The following is a 13028-nucleotide window of genomic DNA, read 5'->3' on the forward strand; positions in this document are numbered from 1 at the left end:
AGGTAGCTCATGCAAGATGAAAAATCAATAACATGGTCTGACCGGCAGCACCACAGCCACAGCTGGCAAATTGTGAAAAGCACTTAGGAACCATAGCTCTTGAATACACCTTTTTGGGAGTTAACCCGGCTAAGATGGCCGCCAGCGCGCAGCATCACAGTAGTATTGCTGATAGTCCCATTTCTATGTCTCTGCCTGCCTCAGCCGTCTCCCTGTGTGCCTGCCACGGCCCGGGAGGCTTGCAGCGAGCTCGGGGAGGAAGGGAGAAGAGTTGCTGCCCCGGGAGGTGTGCTGCAGACGTGGGAGAAAGAAGTGCTGGCCCCGCCGTATTTAGTTTGGGAAAGGCTGGTGCGACTTCCCAACGCTCTCCTCATCCTTGGTGTCTGCAGCACAGCAGTCCTTGTTTAACAAGAGGGAGCCCGCTTGGGCTGTATCGGGTGATTTATGTGAAGGAGTCCGGCGTTGGGGTCCGCCTCCTGGAGCCTGTGGGAGCCCAGAAAGTGGAGTTTTGTTGAACAGTCTGGAGTTTGGCTGCATTGGGCCGATGCTGTTAAGACTGGGGGATCTTGGCCCAGTGCTCTCTCTGTACTACTTGCAGCATCCGAGCCCAGCCGGCTACTGGAGCATCGTGCACAGGAGGCAGTGAGCATCACCCCTCCCTTCCCGTGTGATACAGGCTGCTGCGAAAACAGACCCGGTGACCAGAGGCAGCGCTCCACAGCTGCTTTATTGTGGTAAGCATCTTTCACCGACGTCTCATTCGTTGATTTGTGTCCCTAGTGTTTTTTTGTGGGCCCCATCTCCAGCTTTCACGAGACACTTCGAAATAAAGCAATAACACGAGTTTGAAGAGCAGACTGGAGTCAGACAACAGCCTATTGTGATTGGGCCCTACATCACCCTTTGGAAACTTTCTGCAGCCACTGGTCTACTTAGCTTATCTTCATTTATGAAGTTGTATATAGCGCTAGTCTGGGGGGGGGGGGGGGGTAATGAGAGCGCTTTACATACACAAAGGAAAAGAAGTTGTTGCACTACATAGTAGGACATGAGGAAGCATAAAATATATAAGCAAAAACATTACACTTAATTATACATTGATGGAGTGAAAAACGCAGGTGGTTGAAACATTCAGATGACCCCCCCCATCCTTGAAATGTGAGATGGGAGACCATTAGCTTAAACAAGGTACAGTTCTCCCCTAAATGTGGGAACGAGGGTAGAAGTGCCCTGGTCCTGATAGTTACAGTTTTATTATGGCGGGCCAACAAATACTGCTTTGTTGTTTTACAGCCCTCCTGTAGTGGTATTCTGTACTTTCTGGAACGTTAACGCTTGACTTGCTGTGACATCATATGTTATAATGTAATGTGTTGCTAGGTTGTGATGTAGAAAGTTGGGGGTTCCAGTTCAGTTATCAGTTGGTTCCGCTGTGGCTGGCTGGGGTCTCTGATAGCTATGACTTATTAAACCACATACCTTAATCCATGAGTCTCCGGAGTCTTCTTCAAGTAGAACTTAACATTGGCAACAAGCGGAGAAACTGACATTAATCTTTTAGGATATTTACTGTGGTTACTGGCTCCTAACCTGGTGAAGCCTCTCGGAGACCTCAATTCTGCAGGTGACTGATGCACAAGTTATTAGCATGAAACCTGTGCAATTACATAATTTGAGTGTTTACTGTTACCTGCATAATGCAAAATGTTACAGCACCCCTATTTTTATGTCTTCCGATGAACCTCCTATACAATGGCAAAAATGACGTAAAGTTTTTAGTCACTATGCAAAGGTATGTGGCACCTCCCTTAGTGCAGAACGTACAATGTCTTTTCTAATACACTGTCTTGGACAGGGAGGTCAAAAGGTATTTGAACATTTCCCCAGTTTATCTGTGACCGTGACGCTGCTAACTTAAATGAGTATGAAATCTGCCTAAAGAATCTTGACTTGCACTACCTTCCCAAAGTGTCCAGTTTTAGAACGTTATCATTTTGGGATGAGAATTGCCAAAACACACAAACACTTAAATGCATGTGTGGGTGTCATTAGGAAAGAGCCCTCTTTATCAAACTAAACTGAGCCGTCCGAGGTTAATTGGTTCAAGCTAAAAATCCCTGTAAGAAGTTTTAATGAAGCAATTTTTATTTAACAATGTTTAACAATGTGAAAACCTTCCTTGGTAAGGGCTTCTGATGTGGCAATCCAGGCCAAATTGCTAACAACAAAGATTGTTCTGCCTGGAAGGTTTGTGCAAAAATTGTGATAGTAAGGGTGACTTTTCCAAATGTAAAACAAAGATGATAGAAAAATAAGTAGAATACGAGTTTGAGGACGGTAATATTTAAGAAGTAAGCATTCTTCAAGTAAAAAAAAGTTTCTCAGAAAGTCCCTTGGAGGTGGTTTTAGTTAATAATAAACCTGTATGAACTTTGTTTGACTCAGGAACTAAGATGATACATATTCCCAAGAGCTTTTATGGTCAGCATCTTAAAGGACAGGTATAGTTGAGAAGACCTGACATAAAACCCAAGGGCTATGGCGTGACCCATAAAGTTACTTGGGTATTTTGGGGCACCGTTGAGTTAAAGGGCAGAATCATTCCTTGGAAAATGTATGTCTCCGTGAAGGGAAATTCTCTCATCAGTTGATTTCACCAGCGTGACTTGTATGTCTTTTTAGATACCAACAAAAATCCATTGGTGTGTATTAAGGAAATACCCACCTTCGGAGCTATCTCTGGGAGTGGAAGAGAGTGGTTGAAAGAATTTCCTGAGGTGTTTTCGGACAACCTGGGTTGTCTTAAAAATTATTTGCATTTGATAAAGTTGAAATCAGATGCAAAACCTAAGGTAGCTAAGGTAAGGAATGTTCCTTTGCTTATGAGGAATAACTTGATGGCTGAATTGGATAAGTTGGTTGACGATGGCATACTAGTGGAGGTGGATGCTACTGAGTGGCTCGCTCCGGTTGTTCTGGCCAGAAAAGCCAATGGTAAAGCCAGGCTTTGCATTGATTTGAGAGAGCTCAACTAGGCAGTGATTGTTGATCACTATTCCCTACCCTACATCAGTGAGATGTTGTGCTCTGTCAATGGTGTTAAGCATTTCTCTTCACTTGACCTGATGTCAGCCTGTCATCAGGTTCAGCTCCATCCTTCTTCCCAAGAATTTACTACTTTCATAACGCCCTTTGGTACCTTTACATTTTTGAATATGCCTTTTGGTAGGGTGACCAGACATCCTGGATTTGCCTGGACAGTCCCGGTTTTTGAAGGACTGTCCTGGCGTCCCTACACTTTGGTATAAAACAAAAAAAGGTCCCGGTTTTTATGGGTGGGTCGGGAGAACCTGCACATTAATCACCGTGTCGTGCAGGCTCACATTTCAACCGGTCCTCTCAGAAACCGGGAACAGGAGTTTACTTGTTTAGATTCTCCTAATGTGCTGCTTCGCCTCTTTCAAACTGCACAGCAGGATTTACCGAGGTATGAATCAGGGCTGCAGAGCCTGTACAACAAGACCGGGCCCACCAGCAGCCGAACCAGGTACGGACCACAGACGTAGAGAATCAATTCTTCTTTATTCAATGCAGATTAAAGTGCAAGTGCAGTGTCATTTGAAAGCAAGTGACCAGCCTGACGCGTTTCGACTGCCAAATGTCAGTCTTGATCAAATGACACGCTGGACCTGTCAGTGTGTATATATAGTGAATGTTTAAAAGCACATGATAACATTTCTCCAATTAGTTTAAAGACACAGTGCAAATATTAAAAGAGGCCCGTTGACTCGATCTTAATACATCAAAATTGAACACCTCATGTATACACATTTGTGATACATGGCTCATAAATAACAGCACAGTGCTCCTTTACTTGGTGTCAAGTTAAAAGATTGTCAATATATGGATTACAATTGATCCGCAACAAACTTGTAGCACAGTGCTGAAATATGAATTCTGTTGACTTAGGCAACCCATATAAACACATATATACAGCACTCATAAATAACAGCATAGTGCTCCTTTACTTGGTGTCAAGTTAAAAGATTGTCAATATATGGATTACAATTGATCCGCAACAAACTTGTAGCATAGTGCTGAAATATGAATTCTGTTGACTTAGGCAACCCATATAAACACATATATACAGCAAACCATATCTGGCCTCATCATATGTTTAGACTAGCACTCTAAAATTTCCTCTTCTACATCACTAAATGATAAATAAAAATGTGCAAAAATGTACATAAAAGTGCTACGGTGAAAGTGCAAAATTGCAAAATATAATATATATATATATATAGCAGCCTTTTCTTCTGACATCCCCTAAATCATTTCTTAGAAAAACTTTATTGTCAGGAGTGCAAGATATATATTCACATTAACATAAGCATTTCGCAGTCGTGTATCAAGTGTGTAACATTTAGGAGTAATGAGGAAAATACACCGTATTCCAACAAAGAGTATTCAGTACCTCGATTTTTGCATTAATCATCCAGGAGTAACTACTATATATCTAGTTTTTCTCATCTCTATTCCATACCCGTATGTTATCGTATGAGCAGCTTACTCTAGGTACATGTTTCATTTCCTAACAACTTCAATGTGTAGAAACATCAAAAACTATAAAACCCAACTAAAGTCATCACTTTGCAATGGATCATAGTTGTTCACAGTCAGTGGTTGGCCATTTCACACGTTCAGCACTATCTCCAAGGTAATATTACATCCCCGCATCTTCCCAGCACACCCCAGTTTACAAGACATGTACCCTTTCCGCCTAGTCCTCTTCCTCCTCCAATTCCGAATCCTCACCCTCCGGCAGGGGTTCACACGGTTCCCCCCTATATTTGTTCCATGGCAACCACACCTTATTCCATTTACGTGGGCAAGCCCGCAGCACATAGACTGCCCTCTCTTTTACCATTAGGAGGTCCATATTTCTGATCCATCCAGCCACTGTAGGTAGGTCCGGGGCACCCCATTTTTGTGCGATGTCCCTTTTAGCCACAGTCACAGCCAAGGTAACCCACAACTGTCCATACCTGTCCAGATCGTTAGGGTCCCAAATGTTCAGCAGGCACTTACGGGGCTCAGGCAGGACCGACACTTCAATGGCCTGGGAGACTGTGCGCATGATTTGCTTCCAAATGTCTCGGATTTGGGGGCAGTCCCATAGCGTGTGGAGCAGAGTACCCTCTTCCCCGCATCCCCTGAGGCAATATGGGTGTGGTGCCCTCTGTATTCTGTGGAGGAGTGTTCTGGTGTAATAGGTGCGGTGTAAAATCTTGAGTTGCACTAAACGGAACCTGGCCGATATGCCTACCTCCCGTGGTGATGCAAGTGCCTCGTTCCACTCTGTATCGTCCATCTCACCTAGTTCCCCCACCCACCTCTCTTTAAGCTTCCGTGTGGGTTCTGGTAGGTTGTTAATTAGTTTTTTATACGTGAGAGAGGTCGCTTTTTGTTCCATAAATTCTGTTAGTAGCCTGTCCTCTAGAGGTGACGAGTCAGGGAGTGTGGTTTCGGGTGGAATTGCTTGTAATAGAGCGTGTCTGATCTGCACATACCGAAATGTTTCATTGGGGCCTAAACCATATTGTTGTTGGAGTTGTGAGAATGCAATCACCGTGCCCTTGTCCCAGAGGTCTCCCACCACCGAGATCCCAATGTGGTCCCATTGCGTGAAACCCTTACACGACCTCAAGTTTCCCAGCGCTTTACTGTCCCACAGTGGCGTCAACCTGGTGATTTTCCCCTTCCAACCCAGAGGAGATTGTGCTGTGTGCCATAGTGTCGCCGTATGAAATGTTGGACCTAGTAGGGTCTTAACACGCGAGCGATTGTACAACACTGCGAGCATGTCTTCTGTTCCCAGTTGTGCCCAGTCGGCCTTATATGCGGGGTCCCCCCGAGGGATGTGGAGCCAGTGATTGATTATTTTAAGTTGGGATGCCCAATAATATAATTGGAGATTTGGTAGTGCAATCCCTCCTTCGTACCAGCCCTTCACCAGTTTTTCATGCGCTATTCGTGCTGGGCCATTGCTCCACAGCAAGCTGGATGTCAGTGCAGCGATTTGTTTGAAGTATCGTGGGTTCACCATACAAGGGGAGTTTTCAAGCACATAGAGAAACCTTGGGAGAGCCATCAATTTAAATAATGCCGCCCGTCCAAGGAGGGTTAACGGCAATGTAGCCCAGTATTTAACGTCTGCACGCAGGCGCGCAAGAGGTGGCTGCAAGTTCTTGGTATAGGACTCCGTAGCATCAGTAGTAATGAAAATTCCCAAATATTTAAAGGAGGTGGTAGTTACCTTTAGGGGGCAATCATCTTGTAGTATTGGGTCCGGGCCCTTGAGTACGTACAGTATGGATTTGGACCAATTCAGGGTATACCCCGACGCCCTGCCGTGTTCATCACACAGTGCCAGTAGGGCCGGGACCCCCTCGTTCGGATTGACCATGTAGATTAGCATATCGTCAGCATATAGCAAGACTTTATCCTCCCACCCAGGTGATGCCTCGGAACAGTGGCGTTGCTCTAAGCAGGATTGCTAATGGTTCTAACACCAATGCAAAGAGAAGGGGTGACAGCGGGCACCCTTGTCGAGTTCCGCGCCCCAATGGGAATGGAGGCGAAATATGGCCATTCGCAACCACTTGCGCGACCGGTGATGTGTATAGTAACCGCACCCACGCAAGATACTTTGGGCCGAAGCCCATTCGGGTCAGGACAGCGAATAAATATTCCCATTCTACCAAGTCGAATGCCATTTTGGCGTCTAGGGATAGTATCACAGCTGGGTCTGAGAGTCGATGCGCCCGTGCCAGCACCCCATGCACTCTCCGTAGGTTCAGTGCTGTACTCCTGTGAGGCATGAAACCCGATTGATCGGGATGTATCGGGGTATGCAGGTGCTGGGTCAGACGACTGGCCAGGAGTTTCGCCAAAATCTTCGCTTCAATGTTGAGCAAAGAAATGGGTCGATAGGAGGTGCATTCGGTGGGTGGTTTGTCTGGTTTCGGAATGGCCACTATCATGGCCGTGCGCTGATCGAGTGGGAGCATTGCCTTCTCTACGCTTTCAGTGTACATATCCAGCAGGGGTCCGGCCACTGTCGAGGCTGCCGTTTTATACCACTCTACAGGTATCCCGTTGGGCCCCAGCGCCTTGCCGGATTGCAATGCCTGTATCGCCAATTGGATCTCGTCCTTCGTCAAGTCCGTGTCAAGTTCCTGCTGTGCGTCTTGTGAAAGCACAGGGATAGTGATGTGTCTGAGCGAGGCCATTGCCTCCTGTTCTGTTACGAATCGTGCCGGGGGTGTATATTTCCCGAAAGTGGCGTGCTAGTGTGCGAACTATGTGTTCCGGGTGTGTCTGTAGCTGGCCCTCTCGATTGTATAGTCTTTGTATCCCTCTGTTACTGCCTCCCCGTTTGTCCAGCCATGCCAGCATCTTCCCAGCCTTATCCCCTACGTCATATATTCGGTGCGCTGTGTTCGTTAAATGACCTTTAGTGATCGTTGTGAGGTGTGCCTGGTATTGCTCTTGTCGTAGGTGTAACGTGTGAGTGGTGTCAGGGGTGGGGTCCGCCATGTGGGCAGTGTTCGCTGCGTGGAGTGCCAGTTCTAGGCGTATAAGTTCAGCTCTGGAGTCTCTCTTATGCCCAGTGATTGCCGCTATTGCTGCGCCGCGCAAGACCGTTTTGTATGCCTCCCAGAGCATCGAGGGTGAGGAGACCGTTCCTACATTTTCGTTAAAGTAGTGTGTTGTGGCCAGTTTGAGTTTCTTCCTAACTCCAGGGACCTGTAAATAATTAGGATATATTGGATAAATTCTGGCGCGCTTCCTTTCTCTGGTAGTAAGGTGGAGGGACACTGGGGAGTGATCAGAGATGCCCCTGGGTAGGATTTCCAGGTTCTCTATGGATCCCAGTCCCACCCCCAGAAAGAAGAAATAGTCAATACGTGAGAGGCTGTTATGTGTGGAGGAGTAATGCGTATACTGAGTTGCCGTGGGGTTCAGTTGACGCCACACATCCGTAAGGCCCAGTGCGCCCAGGAAACCAGGCAGCGCGGCTGCCCCTCTCGGGCGATCTCTCATGGGAAAAGTGTCTAGCAAGGGGTCTGCGATAGCATTAAAGTCCCCTCCAACAATTATATCACCCTCCGGGAGACCAATAAGAAATTGCCCAAGTGCCGGCAGTGCTGTAGAGTGTAGTGCGGGGGGGATGTATACGGAAACCACATTGAGGGTTTTCCCCTCCCATTGGCCAGAGAGCGCCGCAAAACGTCTCTGATCGTCCGTCTTGTGGCTATTAACCAGAAAGGATGAGTTTTTCTTAAGGAGTATCCCAGTGCCCCTGGAGCCCGTAGTGAACTCAGCGTGTACTGCCATGGTGTACCCGCGTCTATCAAGTGCCTTGCATGTAGACCCGGCCAAGTGTGTCTCTTGAAGCAAAACTAACTCAGGCCCATGGCGTTTGATAGTTTGCATCACCAAACCCCTTTTAATTTTATCCCCCAGCCCTCTGACGTTCCACGTAAGCAGTTTCAATGAGGGTACCGCTGTCATCGCAGGGGCGCCTTCAGGCGGTGCAACTTGTGCTTGTTGAGCCATCTGAATTCGTGACCAGCGGTGCTAAGGTGTAGCAGTATGATGTTGCCTTCAGGTACTGTTGTGTTTCGATGTGCCAGGTGTGGAAGGCCTGCAGTTTGACTGTGTTCCTTATAGAAGTAGTGATGACCAATAACAAGAACCGTAACTTTACAACTGTCCCCCCCCCCCCCCTCCCCCTCCCTGCTCCCCTGCTCCACGGACGAATTCCCGCCCGCAACCCCAACTTGGCAGAGTGCTTAGTCCCATCCCTATCTATCTTACTTGCTTGTGGGGTTGGTGAGTCCCCTACAGGCACCGGCCAATGCCCGCCCTACTCAGCTCCATCAGTCTCGAAGTCCCAAGCGGTCCAAGCGTGCCGTCTTGTACACAGCACATTCAATCAACCTCTGACCGGTTGGCCTGAGTCGAGAGGGTCCCTCTCAAGGTCAGAGTCTAGTCCTGCAGCTCCTTCTTCAGTCGTAGGGCTATTAGATTGGTGTTCCGTCGTCCTCCCGTTGCGTTGGTTCTGGCGGTCTCTGTGCGCGCGCTAGGGTTGACCCACCTGCCTCCACCCATCCCCGTGCCACTTCAGGTGTATCAAAGAACCACGTTTTTCCCTCGGCCACAATCTGCAATTTGGCGGGGAAAAGCATTGAGTAGGGCAAGCCCTTGTCACGTAGCGTCTTTTTCACTTCAGTGAAGGCCTTCCGGCGCCTGGTGACCTCAGCTGTATAGTCCGGAAAGAAGGCCAGAGTCGAGTTCAGAATCTTAACAGGCGGCGCGACCCTTGCTGCTTGCAAAATGGCGTCCCTGTCTCTAAAGTTAAATAGTCTAGCCAGCACTGGCCGTGGCGTCGCTCCCGGTTTGGCTGCACCTCCAGGGACCCGGTGCGCCCTTTCAACCGAGAAAAAGTTTGACAGGCCTTTAGGTTGCAGCTTGGTTCTGATAAGGTCCTCGACGTACAGGTCCATGGCACCCTTCCCCTCCGATTCCGGAAGGCCTAGGATGCGGACGTTGTTTCTTCGGGAACGTCCCTCCTAGTCGTCCAGCTTGTCCTGCTGTTGCTTAGTGACTTTTTCCATTCGCTCCATCGCCACCTGTAGGTCTGAAGTGTCTTCAATGAGCGATTTTGTTACCACCTCCACCTGGGACACCCTTTCCGACATCTTCTTAAAGTCTGCCCTTAGCAGATTAACTTCGGATGAAATAGTGCCCAATGTTGCCTGGACCTCCGTGAGGGTTTTCATAATGTCCTCTAGGGTTACTTTCCTTGCTCCGTCTGTGTCTGGAGTTGCCCCAGTGGAGTGGCGGCCGCCCCCCTGAGATTGTCCATGCTGACCAAATGCAAATTTATCAAGTTTTGCTTGCGCTGTCGCTCCTCTTGTGCCCTTGCCCGCCATGGCGCCATGCCTGTTGATGTAGATCTTGATCGGAACAACCTGAACCGCTAGTCAGAGTAACCCAGGATATCTCAGCCGGGGGGCCGTACCCTCCAGGAGGCCAGCGCCTTTGTCCCGGGGCCCACCACGTGCGCACTCCGTCCCTTCGTGGTTTTGTGTAGCGCGCCTATTTCCGAGCTGTATTGGTAGCGGTCTTCGGGCAGGGGGAGCCCCGCAGCCAGTGTCCGTAGCCCGCCGCGATCCTGAGCAGCAGCGTCAGGGCGGAATTTCTTAATCGTCCACGGTTCCACCCACAGCACCCCAGTATCTCTCGGCCGTAGGGTCGTACCTGCTAGGAGGCCGGTCTCAGTACTGTTGTCTTGTGGCCCACCACGTGTGCTCTCCGCTCCACTGCGGTCGTTGTAGCACGCCTAGCACCAGCGCTGTATTGCGTTGCCGGCGTTCTCTGGGCAGGGAGCACCCCGTATATAGCGTCAGATTCCCGCTGCGTTTCTGTGCCGCAGCGCCGGGGTGGATTCCCAAGGAGGCTGCAGCTCAGTCCAGCAGCACGGAGCGCGCAACAGACGCCCCCTCAGGACAGGTTCTGTGTGCCACGGGACAAGGAGCGGCGCCCCCCCCCGGTAGTCTTGTGCAAAGGTCCGTTGTACGGATCTGCGGGTGCGTTGCTGGGTCCCCGGCGCACTCGGGCTCACCTCGCAATGGGAGCGGTACTTCCAATCTTCATCTCATCCCCAAAATTGCGTCGCCGGTATTCAGGGACGTCCCCGCTTGCGGGGGTGTTCACTCCGTGTGTGGACGACAGGCGCAGCCGGTCCGGGGTGAAGAAGCCGATTTCGCTCCCTCAGGGGCTCACTCCAGTGTCACGGAGCGGCAAAGCACTTCTTTCTGTGGACTGCTGCAGGTGCCGGCTGGTGTCAGCGCGCCACAGCCGGGCAGGGTGCACTTCCGCCCGGGTCCGCCAGGCACGCCAGGCCGGTGCTGCCGGGCAGTTAGAGGCCCCAGCAGTCCGTCTTAGAACGGAGCACTTCCCGGCATCGGACGTTCACCGGGAGCGGATCAGTGAATGCCGCTTGCGTTCCGAAGCCGATGTCGCTCCTTCGAGCGGGCGATGTCACGGATATTAGTACGGATGTGTGCACAGGCCGTTATGCCTTGCGGAGCTCCCTCTTCAAGCTGCCGCCATGCTCGGCAGTTGGCCACGCCCCCCCCCTAAATCATTTCTTAGATTTAATTTCATAATCAGTTTTTATGGTTGCATATAATCTTGTCCCAATCTCCGGACTTAAGTTAGATGTATATAATGAAAAAAAAAGATATACGCATATTGTCCATCATGGCAACTCATAACATACATAGGAGCATCAACCTTATACATATCTGATCCCTATAATTTAATATACCAGATGTAGGGACATATCCTGATTCGCTAATGTCAACTTGGTATTGTATTGCAATGGAAACAATCGTCAAGAGTTCCGTTACGCCCAATAAAACCGAGGAAACCTCAGGTAAAATCGAAATTCCACCAGTTAAAAACCATTAACCTACCCGTTCACATTGGGTATACAAAAATACAGCATACATATAGCAGTTATTGATTTTAAAAATGTCTAATTTCATATAAATATTCATTATTAAGATAAAATGAAATCCTATTAAAAACTAGCAGTTTTGTGCTACCCACATACAGTGGGTGGCAAGTGCATTCTAAAATGTATATAGCATAATCTGTTCTGCAAGTATAATGTCCTTGGATTTTGACAGGTTCTGGACTAAAAGCAGTGACATATTCTGTTTTTTTCTCCAAATTTACATGTACGGCATGAACTGCATTTAAAGAACCCTGATCTTGGGGGGGGGGGGGGGGGGGGGGGTGTGGTGTGTGTGTGTGTGTGTGTGTGTGTGTGTGTGTGTGTGTGTGTACACACGCCTCTCCCATGATGATTTTCCGAAACAGGGTGTGGACCTAATCTTATATACAATACGCAAATGGGTGGTGTATGTTCCGGGTGGCAGTAATTGACTGGCAGATTGTTTTTCCAGGTTAGGTAGGCTCTGATAATTCACATAAAAGTTTGGAAGATAATGATTTCTTTGATAGTGAGGAATTTGATCAGGAAGCAAAGTTGTGTCTCATCACTGATCGCATCATACAAGAAGAGGAGTGGAGAAAGGCAACGGAAGGTGATTTAACTCTATAGATGGTCACACAGATGATTTGAGATGCTTGGTGTGGAAAGGACAATTGTGATTACAAAATTAAAGGATTTTGGCAACTTAAAGAAAAGTTGTCTGTAGTTGGTTGCCTATTGATGAGGGGAAGCAAACTGGTGACGCATGCGAATTAAGGGCAAACTTGGTTGAGAATACTCATGACAGCCACATGGGAATAGCCAAATTCAAGGAAAGAGTGGTGGAAGAGTTTCTTAAACCACAGGGTGTGAGACATAAGAAAACCGCACTCTATCATCCCGGAAGTAACAGTGTTGTGTACCGCTTCATAAAAGTGCTAAAAGAATGTCTGGAAAAGGCAGTTGTAAATGGCATCAACTGGGAGTGTGAATTTAGGAAAAAGGTCCGTGAGTATTATTTGACTATGCACTCGTCTACTGGGATTACTCCTTTTCAGAGGCAGGATTTCCATAATATGGTGAGTCCTGTGTGGGTAAATGAAAAGAGGTTGGTGGTTGATGATGGTTTGGGAATGGTAGGAGACTGGTGTGAAAGAGAAATGGAGAAAATGATGAAGAGGAAGTCTCTATATGATGATGCAAAGTGGTGAAGAGTACCTCTGTCCCGTTGGGTGATTGGGTAAAAGTGAAATCTCCCAGAAAGTGCAGTTGAATTTCCAGGTTCAGCCTTCCTTTGAAGGTTATCAAGGTGTTCAGAAAAGCAGTGAGGGCAAAATGACCATAAATTCAGGAATTTCAACAGAGTGGCTACATTTAATCCCTTGGATGATGCCCCAGTTACTGCAGGTTCTAGTGGTACAGTTAGACAACATGTAACCAAAAGACTGTTCAGGAG

At 48.2% G+C, this 13028-nt stretch overlaps 1 protein-coding gene across 2 annotated transcripts in view; it reads left to right on the forward strand.

Annotated features, from left to right (window-relative positions):
- The first annotated feature begins 230 nt into the window (after positions 1 to 230).
- The window catches only part of DISP1 (dispatched RND transporter family member 1), a 729704-nt gene continuing 716906 nt past the window's right edge, over positions 231 to 13028 (forward strand). The window contains exon 1 of one of the 2 annotated variants that reach the window (XM_086927950.1): positions 231 to 734. The gene's annotated coding sequence lies outside the window, so the exon portion shown is untranslated. The remainder of the gene's footprint in view (positions 735 to 13028) is intronic. The other variant, XM_086927949.1, reaches the window with a different exon arrangement.

The sequence above is a fragment of the Lissotriton vulgaris genome, chromosome 6 (assembly GCF_964263255.1).
Source record: "Lissotriton vulgaris chromosome 6, aLisVul1.2, whole genome shotgun sequence".
NCBI lineage: Eukaryota > Metazoa > Chordata > Amphibia > Caudata > Salamandridae > Lissotriton > Lissotriton vulgaris.